This window comes from Zea mays, chromosome 7 (assembly GCF_902167145.1).
Source record: "Zea mays cultivar B73 chromosome 7, Zm-B73-REFERENCE-NAM-5.0, whole genome shotgun sequence".
Taxonomy (NCBI): Eukaryota; Viridiplantae; Streptophyta; class Magnoliopsida; order Poales; family Poaceae; genus Zea; species Zea mays.
Genome location: NC_050102.1, coordinates 28,365,957 through 28,379,261, shown reverse-complemented (window position 1 = coordinate 28,379,261; position 13,305 = coordinate 28,365,957).

Below are 13,305 nucleotides of genomic sequence, written 5' to 3'. Positions count from 1 at the left end.
GTTTGGTTTCCTTAGTCCAAGGACTAAAGTTTAGTTAGGATACTAAAGTTTAGTCCCTACCCTGTTTGGTTCTTAGGACTAAAAGTATTTAAAAATCATTAAATGAATCATAAGAGGACCAAAATACCCCTTAGTATTCTCCGGTCATTAGTGCAACTAAAATAAAGGATGGGCAAAAGGTGGAATTAATATGTTTTAGTTCCTTTTAGTCACCCCTGGAGGGACTAGAGACAAACAGTTTAGTCCCTATTTTAGTCCCACCGTTTGACAATTTAGGGACTAAATGGGACTAAAATGGTAGTCCCTCAAATCAAACGTGATTTTTAGTCCCTAGAAGCCAAACACCCCCTAAGATGAAGCCTACGCTGAAAGGGGAACAACTTAGGCTGCTCCACTCCTAATAAAGAACCTAGCACGTGAGAGTGTGTAGCAGTAATTAAACTACGTTCACTACTGGAACCAGCTGCTTTGTCGAGTGTCTGAAGCACTCGGCAAAGCCTAGAAAACACTCGGCGAAGTAAATATGATAGTTATAGCAAACTCTTTTATAATTATACCAAAATCGAACATGTAGGTCTACATAATGTAGGAACACACACAAAAAGTTTGGTGGGAAAAAGAAAAAAATGAAAATATACTTTTCCGAGTGTCAAGAAAGACACTCTGTAAAATATGGCTTTGCCGAGTGTTTGCAACCTGACAGTCGGCAAAGAAGTTGTTTTGCAGAGTGTCAACACCTAGCGCTCGGTAAAGTTATACGGTCGTCAACCATAGATGTCTGTTGATGGCCCTTTGCCGAGCATCACGTTTTGCTGAGAGTTTGACACACAACAAAGTGGTCTTTGCCAAGTGTCTTTCTATACTGAGTGTCTCGCTCTCGGTAAACGAGGTCATTGCCGAGAGTTGTATTTCGCCGAGAGTGGCACTTGGGAAAGTATGCTTTGCCGAGTGCCCGACAAAATGCACTCGGCAAAGCACCGAGCACTCGATAAAGAGTCGGATTCCGGTAGTGGTTCTAGATCAAGAACGTAACACAATGAGACTACTCTCAGCTTTGTCTACAAATGAAGGACCCTATGAGGCATAGGACGTGAGAAAGTAGCATGCCAAAGTAGATGTGGCATAAGAGGAGATAGATGCAATTGTCGGTGACAAGACAACAACAAGGCTTTGTTTAGATACTATAGTATTCACTCCAATCCACATGTATTGAGGTGGATTGGGGTGTAAATTAGTTTAATTTACATTCCAATCCACCTCAATACATGTGGATTAGGGTCAATACTAGAGTATCCAAACAAGATCTAAGAGGGGAGGGCCATCGAGGGGAGAGTGTATGGTCGTCATCATCTCTAAGACATCGCTGCAGCGTCACCTCACATCCCGCATGTAAAAATTCCACACACGCTTGGGTCGGTGATTATTTTTCCCAGCCGTGTTGAGGGGAAAAGGACAGGATACAACTAGGTTATCATTCGCGCTGGGCTTAACCGAATGCACAATCATTCATGCTGCCAAAGAAATGATCTTACCTGACCACGTGAGAGTGTGTGACAGCTAGGCGCTCATGTGTAGGGCTAGGCACGACATCGACACATCCTAGTGGCAGGCGTTGCGGCTAGGGCTGATTCTCTAGTTTACCATTGGGCCCACAAATTATAGACACAAATAGTCCCACAAGCCATAGAAACAGAGCGACATAATAGCAGAGAGCCCAAACTAGGGGTGACAAAATAACAACTTTATCGGCTATGAGCGCTAGGGCTTGGAGTAGCTAAGGGTACAAGTTGTACAACTGAGATGGTTTTTGCAAACATTATATCATTAATATAAGTTGACCACCTAAATGTCAATGTTTCATATGCATTATTGGTTTACACTTCTTGAGGATTTATTTTCCAAATACAACTTCTTTAAAAAACCATATGTTTGCCAAGACATATGCGCGCTAAGGATGGAACTTAGTACGTGAAGCCCTAGAACATAGGTAGGTAGCTAGGTAGAGTATGCTGCCTACTACTCTCTCTGTTCTCGAATAATTGTGGCATGCTAGTTTATTTTTGAACTAAAGCATGAAAAAAAACAGAGGAAGTACTTTCAGTTCACCGATGAAAGGGGCAGCATGATACGACTGCCCACCATGTGGTCCCTATTTGTGTTTTCAATATATTATTATCAGTTCACTCTTTACATTCATGACTACAACGTGCCAATAACAATAGTAATTGTTTTATGGGTCAGGGCATGCCTATAAAATGACAGGTAGTTTGGTTTTGGGATCGTTAGGTCATCGTTGGCACAAGCCAAGTCAATGCACATATTGCTATGTTAGTTGACGAGTTATTATAGTATATTGTGGTAGGAGGCTATATGCTCATTAGAAAATGATATGATGAAGAAAAATGCAGCAAAAGCATGTTATTTATAGTTTGACAGAGTTAGGATAGAGAAGCATCAGGAAGCCACCATGCCAGAGTTCCCCTTCAACTTGCACAGCTTCGCCAGCACAGCACAGTCCAGCTTTGGTAGGCACGACATCTAGGTGTTTTGCAACAAGGCATGTGAGTTGAGGTGACAGGAAGGATGAAGACGATTGTTGTGAACTGATGTGGATGTCGGCTTCTCTGTTCCATCATCATCAGCAGCAAGCATGAGCAAAAACTAGAAACACTTGTGTGTCGAAACACGAAAAAATTAACATTATTTATAGGTTATGGGCAAGTCTATTTTCTTCTCTGTCATCAGCTAGTGTTGACATGGATTAATCTTAAAACTGGTTTTTCCAGGTATGAAATGTTGTTTCCAACATTAAGAACACGTCCACCCAAAAAAATAAAATGAACTAAGAACATTTTACATAAATCATTTTCTTTATGTTATCTTTTTAAGTTGTACTGAGCTGTCCGAGCCGTGTCCTGCAGATCATGTATATGGCCGCACAAAACAATATTTTGCACTATAGACAACACTGTTTATAAAGTGGAGTTTGAAATAAGATATAGGATAGAGAATGAGATATGAGAGCTGTTGGAGACATGGAATTGATATGATAAAATATATTAATATAAAAACACTAATTGATATTCTATACTTTTGTGAGCATCACTAAAAGTGGATATTTATGTACCTTAAAAGATATATAAGATTGTACCCAAGTTTTGCTATGACTATCATCTTTTCATATACAAACATAGTTGGTCCGTAAACTAAATTGTTCAAAAGAATCAAAGCTATAAGACATGCCCATTTTAGAATTTACATGATTGACAGAGCTGGCACAATTAGATAAGAATATGAATAGATTCAAAGTTTCCCTGTTATATTTAATCATTCCCATGAATTTAAAACGATGAAGATGTTATACATAGAAAGAAAAAAAAAGAAGCTACCAACATACTCACTGACAAGAAAAATCTTAGAAATCAGTAGACATTGCTACCTCTCATTCCCCATTTTACATTTATTTGTTACCAAAAAGTTAATGCATTGAACATCGTAGCTACAATTAGTTTATTTGTAATTATTTTAATGATTTTGCATAATGCTACTGCTACAGAATACAGAGACTTCCTCCTAGCTCCCAACACTATTTCAAGCACTCGTAGTGATGACTACACATCAGTCACAAAGAACTTACATGTACAACAAAACATGTGCATTTGGTACCCAACACCAGAAAAATGATTCGCAAAATAAACAATATTAATTCTCTCTAAACAGTTGTCTACACACTTTACAAATCCATAAGGCATAAAATGCAAATAAATGAGTGGCACTCCCCATCTTCACCCTACTATTTGGGATACACTGAAGATGATCAAAAATTTCATAGACTATCTGCTTGTCAGACAAGACCCAACTGTCATCAACAAATAAGAGTCAAAGGCGAACTTAATCGACTTACAACCAACTTTTGCAAAGATGAAGTTGCAGGTTACTGGCTAAGGGCTGGTTTGGTGACCAGGAATCATGAGTGGATCCATGGGAGAGGGAAATCATTTTAGTTTTTATGAATCAGCAACTATTACATTACCTCTCCAAGAATCACTTGTGTTCTTTGAATGGCAAAATAGAACAACTTCTTAGCAGGAATGTATGTGTCTACTAACAATATATATGCAAAGGTAAGTGATATCTATTTAACACTTCTGGATTATGGATTTATGCTAGCATGACTATAAAATGATGTTTTCTGCATAACTGTAATACACAAAGGTCAGTGATATCTATGAAGTGGATGTACATGCTACATAACTACACATTGGTGACTTCACAGAATAAGAAAAGAACTAAAAAATTATTCAAATGCTCCAAAACAAATGTGATCATCAAATATTGTTTAGGATGGTAGGATGACACTAGTAATAGTATATCATCACATTTCTACAAAAAGATGGGCCTGAAAGCTGATTTAATGTTCCCGATGATATGGGCCTCATGTAAGTAAATAGCTCCAAAATTTAGTGATAACCTACTCAATGAGATGGTTATAGCAGAGGTAGACCAAGGGCAGGTTTGTGGATCAAACTCCTTAATTGCCATAAATACACATAATTAATAATAACTAAGACACTAATAAATGAATAGCAAAAGATGAGTGAAATATTAGCCTAACCACTAAGACTTCTGCGGGTTTTCTAGTATGTCTTGCAAGACATAGGATCTTATTTCCCCATTGAATATGAAAGATATTAAAGCTAGATGCAAATACATTATACAGTTATAAGCTAACCGACTGGAATAAGACTCGAGTGAAAAGAGATTTTGGTGATTACCATTGAATGACCAGCACATGCTAAAAATGAAACTGCTCCAACTAATTCTGATGGTTCTACTTGTGATTTAGCTTCCAGCTTTGACCATGACAAAGTTTTGAAGTCTAGAACCTTCAATCAGAAAAGGATTCCCGATGTTAAATCCATGGTGTTGTCGGTAAGATTAAGATAATAACTCAGTACAACGTCTCAATTGAAGATGGTCATGAGAATTCCTACTCATAAATGCAACTATGAATAAATACAACATCTAAAGGAATAATCTACCTGAATGTTGCCAAGGTAACGACCATTGTGGTTTCCACCAAAGACATACATCTTCTGATGAATCACCATAGCTCCATGTTGTAGTCATCACATACAACATGTCACTAAATGAACAAAGTTAAATTCGATAGCCAAAAAAATTAAAGTGGACATGTTGGAGGCCTTCCTCTTCCGAAGGTCCTCAAAAATGTGACTAACCATTTGTTTTCAGTAGGATATAGAGTATTACAGGAAACTTCGGCTTTGGGATGAAAGTTCTCTCATGATAAAGGCATGTGATAAGAATATACAACCCGAAGGTGACATGGATGGATACCGAAGATGTGGCTCGAGGAGCTTCGGCTTGGATGGAAGACGAAACCGACCTAAGGGGGAAAAGACTACTTAGTCCTTGATAACTTGTATTATAACCAAGAGTAAATGTCTGGGGTATGAATGTAATCTTATCCGGGCTGCGCCCCGCGCCTATAAATAGATGAACAGTAACACCGTACTGTTCACGCTCGATTGTAATCTCTCTCTCGCGTCATCTTTGCATTCGTATCTTCTGGCGAACCGAAGGTACAATTGTATTATAAATATCATTAATGTTTATTCTGATATGTGGATATGAATATAAATAAATTGTGAGGATATAGTCATTATCTTTCATTCTTTATTGTTCTTTCACACTCTTATTCATATTTATATTTATATTCATATTTACATACTGAAATGATGAAGCTACGTCCTTCATAACCTTCGTCTGAAGATCATTATATATGAAAGGAAATAATGCTTCGAAGAACGAAGGTCTTTAACAATTAACAATTGTGTTGCCTTGTTCTTGATCTGTAGCATTTGAGAACAAGTGACCAACATTGGCGCCCATCTTTTGTGAACTCAAACGACCACCTTCGGCAAGCATCGACCTTCGTCATGCCACCGAAGAAAACAACAGTGCCAGGGGCTGCCCTGCAGCCACTGGACACAAATCAGGAGACAATCTCCCTGCAAGAAGCTAGGAGCCAGAAGAGGAAAGCTACTAGCCCAACACCTCAGGAGGAGAAGCTGGACCAAGAGATCAGGGATTTGGAGGCTATCCACCAACAGGTGCAAAGGAAAAGGGAAAGGATGCTTCGGCTCGCCAACCTTCAGAAAAAGATCGATGAAGCTGCTGAAGAAATGCGTCATCTTACTCAGGATGATCAAGACTGAAGGCCCCAACACAGGGAGCTTCGACAAGAAAGCCCAATCAATGATGATGAATGGTATGGCGACTTTCACCATGGCAATTTTACTTTTGATGATGCTTCTCCCTTGGCAGCGGAATTGCAGGCCACCCCGTGGCCACTGTCATATAAGCCACCTTAGCTCCCCATTTATGATGGGCACTCAGACCTGAAGCAATTGATGAGTTACCAAGCAACCATATCCTCATATGGGGGCAATACTGGCGAAGTCCTTCGTCATGGCAGTCATAAACATGCCTCAAACTTGGTATTCCTCTTTTCGGCTAGGGACAATTACGTCATGGTAGGAGCTAAAGGATATGCTAGTTACCAGCTTTCAGGGTTTTCAAACGAAGCCGGTCACTGCCCAAGCTCTCTTTCAGTGTACCTAGGATCAGGAAGAGTATCTGTAGACGTACGTCCGAAGGTTCTTGTGGCTGAGAGCTCAAGCACCTACAGTGCCCAATGAGATCGTCATTGAGGCCATGATCAAGGGGCTCCGGCCAGGACCTATGGTGCAATATTTTGCAGGAAAGCCACCACAAACCTTGGAGAAGCTCCTCCAGAAGATGAATGAATATATCTGAGCCGATAATGATTTTCGGCAAAGAAGGGAAGAAGCTTACAAATACTCTGAGATGGCCAGGGGCTTTGGAGGAAGATTCCACCCTAAGCATGTCAGATCGATCCATAATCCCAGATGACAGGGGGAATCATACCCAAGCGCAACAACACAGCTCTCAGTCATCAGGGGTGCAACAAAGTTCTTTCAGGCCACCAGCTCCAAGGGGTAGAGGGGGAAGAAGCTTCGAAGGAAGATTTGGAAATCAGCCCAGGAAACTGTTTTGTTTATTCTGCGGAGAAGATAAGGGGCATAACACAAGGACGTGCCAAGTCACGATCCAGAAGTAGAAAGAAATTGCCGAAGCTGAAGCACGGCAAAATCAGCCAAAGCAGGTCCTGCATACCGCTTCGTGCTACTCTCCCTACATCCCAGAGTACGTAGGCAATCAACAGCCTACGGCCTCTGTCGCTTTGGCAAGCCATTCCCAAGCTTACTTGGCCCAATTGCCACCACCACCACCGCTAGCGCCTGCCTTGGTCCGCAGTCAACAACCAGAAGGGCACCACTACGCTCAGCAACAGTGCGACCTTCGGGAGGAGTCCGAAGCTCGCACAATCAATAGCACTGTGCCTGAATCAAAGCACATCTACTAGAGGCTACAGTGGTGCGGCCAAACAATATCCTAATCTGATGTATCTTAAAGACAATTCAGGAAGAATTAATATCCAATTTGATGTAATAATAATACTTTCGTTACATCATCGATTGTCGAAGACGTTTCTAAGGGAGCGCAGAGTAAGTTCCGAAGCTACAAAGTCGTTCCTAAGGGAGCGCAGAGTAAATTCCGAAGCTCCAAAGTCGTTCCTAAGGGAATGCAGAGCTAAGATACCACCTAAATAAAAGGTGAAAAAGCTCCAAAGTCGTTCCTAAGGGGATGCAGAGCTTAAATACCACCTAAGTCAGAGGTGAAGAAGCTCCAAAGTCGTTCATAAGGGGATGCAGAGCTTAGCTCCAAAGTCGTTCCTAAGGGGATGCAGAGCTGAAATGCCACCTAAGTAAAAGGTGAAGAGACTCCAAAGTCGTTTCTAAGGGGATGCAGAGTCTAGGCGTGTTCTCGTGTGGGTGTGTGTCTTCGGCTATCCATTGGCTCCATTCCTGGGTTGTGCTATGTTTGGAGCAAGTGGTTTGGAGAAAGTGGTCAATGAGTTCTAGTTTTTTACCTAGGCTCGTGGGTAGAGATCTAGTCTTAGGATTGATTACTACAAGAGTGATTGGGTTGTTAGTCTTCTTTAGACTGTGTGCATCTAGCGCGATGCAGAAGTCGATTTTTTGTTGTCAAGAAAGTTGTGACTTATGATTATCTTGATGCAACAAATTTTCCCTTCTCTAAAAAAAGAAAAAAATAACAAATCAAATCTAATACACAAGATATTTATCACGGCGGTGCTCAACAATGATTTTTGTTTAGGCACCAAGGTTTGTTGCTTAGAAAAAAATAGAGAAAGAACCAACGATTTTTGTTTAGGCACCAAGTGTCAAACTAGTAGCATCAATGAACATCCAACAGTTGAAAAAGTTTCCGAGTATCTTAGAAACATTCTCTAATAAAACATTTCAAACAATAACAATCTAGGAAACCGGGGCGGGCGTCCCTAGGCCTGTGCGGGCTATGTGACCGCACATGCCCCCAATTTTAGCAAATGTCCATATATATTAAATAAAATAATATATTATATTCCATGTAATGTAGGTCAAATTATTTGAGGTAGCTAAAAGACAGCATCAGACTGCATCTTGTCTCTAGAATCAAAGTGGTGTCCATTGTTCTTCTAAATCCTAAGGGTCTAACTCAGAGCTAGACAGGCCCTAGTCAGTACTCAGTAGTATAAAAATATGCAAGCTTCTCCTTGTCGGCACGGGTGTCCAATAGACCGAGAGCCCATAGGCAAAGAGTTGGGTTGCTACCTACCATGCAGCAAAAGCATCTGCTCTGTAAATTAAATCCATTCAAGATTGAGAAGCTTCAGGAACCCTGCACGCCCCAATTTTCATTTCGCTTCCAGGCGCCACGATACTCAAGGCACTGTAGCTTAGGAATGCACCGGTTCTACTCTGAAAAGATGGACTTGAGATGCCTGCAGCTAGGTAGGTTGCGCGTTGTTGTAAAAGGCACCATGCGTCGGGGGTTAACGTTATGCATCTTGATTCAAAGATGTGGAGGACAGCACCAAGTTTATATTACGCATGACTTGCATGACTTGCGAGTTTGCGACTTCGATTGGTGATTGCTCACGGTCCACAATGGAAACTATGGTATCGGCATGTGTAGTGTACACAAGCGGAATTGATATCTTTCGTCTATCCAAAAAGTGCCTTATTAGCCAAACCACTACACGACGGTTGATCTTTAGCGACCCTTATTAGAGATCGACGGTTGGTCGCTAAAAGTTATGGACCGATGGTTAGTCGCTAAATGCGCTTATAGCGACGGTCTGTGGGTCGATAAAAGTCTAGAAATTTGACGACTTATGGTCGGTCGCTATAGAGGTAAGTGCGTGACTGATGGTGGGTTGCTATAGGGGTACGTGATTTTTGTGCTATAAGGCATCAAAACTGTATTTTTATTTGCAAATGTAGCAACAATATACTAATTTGATGTACTTTTTTCTAGGGTGTTCTGGACAAAGAAAGCTTGTACCTTAAAACAGGAGGATACAAGAAGCTGGAGTGGTTGTCTGAAGACTTTTGAACTGCTTGAAGCATTAGTGTAGATTTGGTGCTTTTTTTGACTGATCAACTCTGGAGCAGCTAGAGTGATGTAGTTGTGGGCTTTTAAACTGCTTCAAGCTGGAGTGATGTCGCTGTGGTGCTTTTGTGACTGATCATCTCTGGAGCTTTTGTGAATGATCTAGCTAGCTATCTATTGGGACCATGCTTCGTCGCCGAAGGTCCTGCAGAAAGAAACAGCTTCGGCTGAAGCTGCTCGTACGTGATGCCGAAGGTGCCATTTCGTGAAGCTTCGGAATTACAAACCGACTTAAAGATAGAATGACATTTTAATCCATAAGAGTCCGAGTCATTATTGTAAACTTTTATGAGGGGTACGATTGTAATTCCTCACGGACTGTGTCCTGTGCCTATAAATAGTGAACAGTATTCCTTTACTGTTCACACATTCCTGCAATTGCAATCGCATCACTCGGAAATTATCCTTTGTCAAGGCAGAGGTATAAATGTGTCTAAATATTATGTTTGAACATCTTAAATTGGTATAGCATATAAATGATGCTATTTATTTCCAATTTATTTGTCTTTAATGCTTTGTGCCTTACGTTATTTTATAATATCTTCGTGAGTTCAATTATGAAAGCATAACCTTCGTAGTTCTGCCATTATAACCTTCGTCCGGAGTACATCCCTGGGGAAATAATGCTTCAGCGGACGAAGGACATTGATATTTAACATTTTATGTTGCCTTGTTCTTAATTCATAGCGTTTGAGAACAAGTCACCAACACTATCTGTAAATGATCTAGTTGTGAATGATATTATAATTGTGATGCTTTTGTGAATATATAATTGTGGTGCTTTTGTGTTTATGTGATGGATCTATGACTGTGGTATACTGATTAACTGTGTATGTCTTTATGATTTGTGTATAAAAATTTGTGATTTGTGGTGCTTAATTAAATATATATTATTATTAATAACAACTGTAAAAAGAGCGACTTTCTGTTGGTTGCTAAATGTATAGTATGACGACTTACGGTTGGTTGCTAAATCTATAGTATAGCAACCCATAATTGGTCGCTAAATATATAATATTAGCAACGGACGGTCGGTCGCTAAAAAGATGTCGGTCGCTAAAGCCTTTAGCGACGGCACTTACAGCGACCATCCTTATGGATCGCTAAAAGTTTTTAGCGACCAACCGTAGGTCGCTGAAGGCCGTTTTAGCAACCAACCGTAGGTCGCTGTAAGTGAACCGTCGTGTAGTAAACCAATATATGTCCTAAAATTTATAATCATATTACTTGTTATAGTATTTGTTAGTTTTTAACAGTACGATGAAACACTATTGCTTCATTGTCATGAGTGGCTAGGCTGGTACCCATTTTTTGTTTTCTTAAATATAATTACTGACAAATGTTTCTTTGGATTTCAACCAAATATAATCTCTATAGCTTAGAAATTTATTCGACATTTATGTTGTCTGATTTCAATACAGCTTCGAATCGACAGTCGCTGAAGCACGTTGTTTTAACTTTTAATAGCATTAGGGCTTGTTCGGTTTGAAGGGGTTTAAGGGGGATTGGAGGGGATTCAATCCCCTTCTATATAAATTTGTATAGAAGGGGATTGAATCCCCTCCAATCCCCCTCAATCCACTCCTAACCGAACAGAGCCTTAGTGGTGTGTCCACCTACGAGACAAATGCTAGGTGAAGGTATTATGAGAACGATGACATGACCAACTAAAAAGGATGGAGATCGACCAGAACCTTAGCAAGACCACTAAGGGTTTGTTCGTTTTGCTCTCAATCCATATGGATTAGGTGGGATTAAATTCCAAACAAGTCAAAATCTTCCATAATTTTTTTTAATCTCATCCAATCCATATCAGATAGAAATAACCGAACAGCCCTAATAGATTTATATGTCGATACCATAGAAGCATATCAATTTTGTCTGGTATCTTATTTGTCATTGCAAATGTTGTAATCCTTTTTATATTGATTAGATATAATTTCTTACCGTTTCATATTATGGTATGTGACATAGGAGAATTAAAACATGCAATTTTCTTACCCTTCTATGCCACTGGTGATAGCATGGAAGGCACAACATTACACCCGAGTGGCATTAAAGGAATCAGAATATTTGTGGTAGTAAATAAGATAGAATAAAACTGATGCGGCATACAAAGAATTTTGTCTATAAAATGGGGTTTGCAGAAGCTGCTCAAGCAGCAATATGTAGCAGAGTTTCAGGATCGTTAGGTTGCCTCAAGGCACGTCTAGTATAGGACCGAGGTGGACATGACGAAGCAAAATGCAGCAAGATCATCTTTTTGTTGGTTGGGATTGAGAAGACTCGGGAACCCACGATGCACCAGTATGCACTAGCTCCATCTTAATGCTTTGTTCGTTTTTATCAAACCCATGGGAATTGAGGGGATTAGAGTGGATTGAGGAGGATTTTGACTTATAGAAGATTCAATCCCTCTCAATCTCCATGAGTTTGATAAAAACGAACAGGGACTAAAAGATGAACATTATCACCTATGGATTAGGCTTGTGAATATCTAGGAAAAAAATCTTTTTTAAATGAATTGGGCAGAGTTATTAAGTTTTACTAGTCGGTTGCTCGTGCGTTGCGACGGCTTACAACAATACCCACGTAAACTATCCACCAATAAAATTTCTAGATTTTTCATTGATTGTCTACGCTCTCCGTATAATATTTTTTGATTTGGCTAACTGATGTTATTGTTTACTCTATGCAATATGTCTTGGTACAACACGGTCAATGAAGTGAGCGATTAGAAGAGAGTTCACAACGACTGACTGAACGAACGGAGATTATAAAATGACATAATTCCACATATAGAGACCAAATAAGAGAAAGTTTGTGAGCTAAAGTTTCTAAAATAAGTCACATGAACTCAAACTTAAAAAAAGATAGATCAAAATATGGAGTGATTGCTAAAGTCAGGCATCAATAAAAACTGGATGCGCTCCATATAAATTATGCTACTTCGTAGCAATTACTAACGTTTAAAACCAACAAATAATCTTTCATTTTATTGTTAGTGTGATAAATCATTGTTGCTCCATCCAATTCAGCAACCTCAAACACCATGGAGTCCATTGCGCCAATGTGGTCTTAGAAACGACTTAATACTTGTAAGAGCCAACAACGTCGTGTCGTGCTTGGGCTGTAGCCTCGGCCTGTAGTGCTGACCCGACACAACACGATTATATTTTTTATTTGCCAAAAAAACGTATATACATATATACAATTTATATTCAATATTAAAAACATCTGAGCATGATGTTCTACTGGTTAGACATCTTCATCCAGTGTTTCCCACCCTATTCTCATGCACTATTTTTTAACATTTTACGCTGATTTAATCAAATGAGCTGACGGGCCACAACTCTGGCCCGGCACAGTCAGCACCCTTTTCCATCAGGACATAGGTTCGAACTCCACCTTCTGCACTATTTTTTAACATTTTACGCTGATTTAATCAAATGAGGTGACGGGCTAACAAGCTGGTCCGGCACAGTCAGCAGACCAGCATGCCGTGCCTGGGCCAGAGTTGTGGCCCGCAGGCGTCTGGCCCGTGCCAGGCGCCGTTTGGCCATCTATAGGCGTGCAGCGAATTAATTTGAAATAGTTGTGAGGATTATTTGTAAAAAGATGACGTGGGATGACCATTGAAACTGGTGCTTTAAGTATAGTATAGAAATAGAAGAGAACACG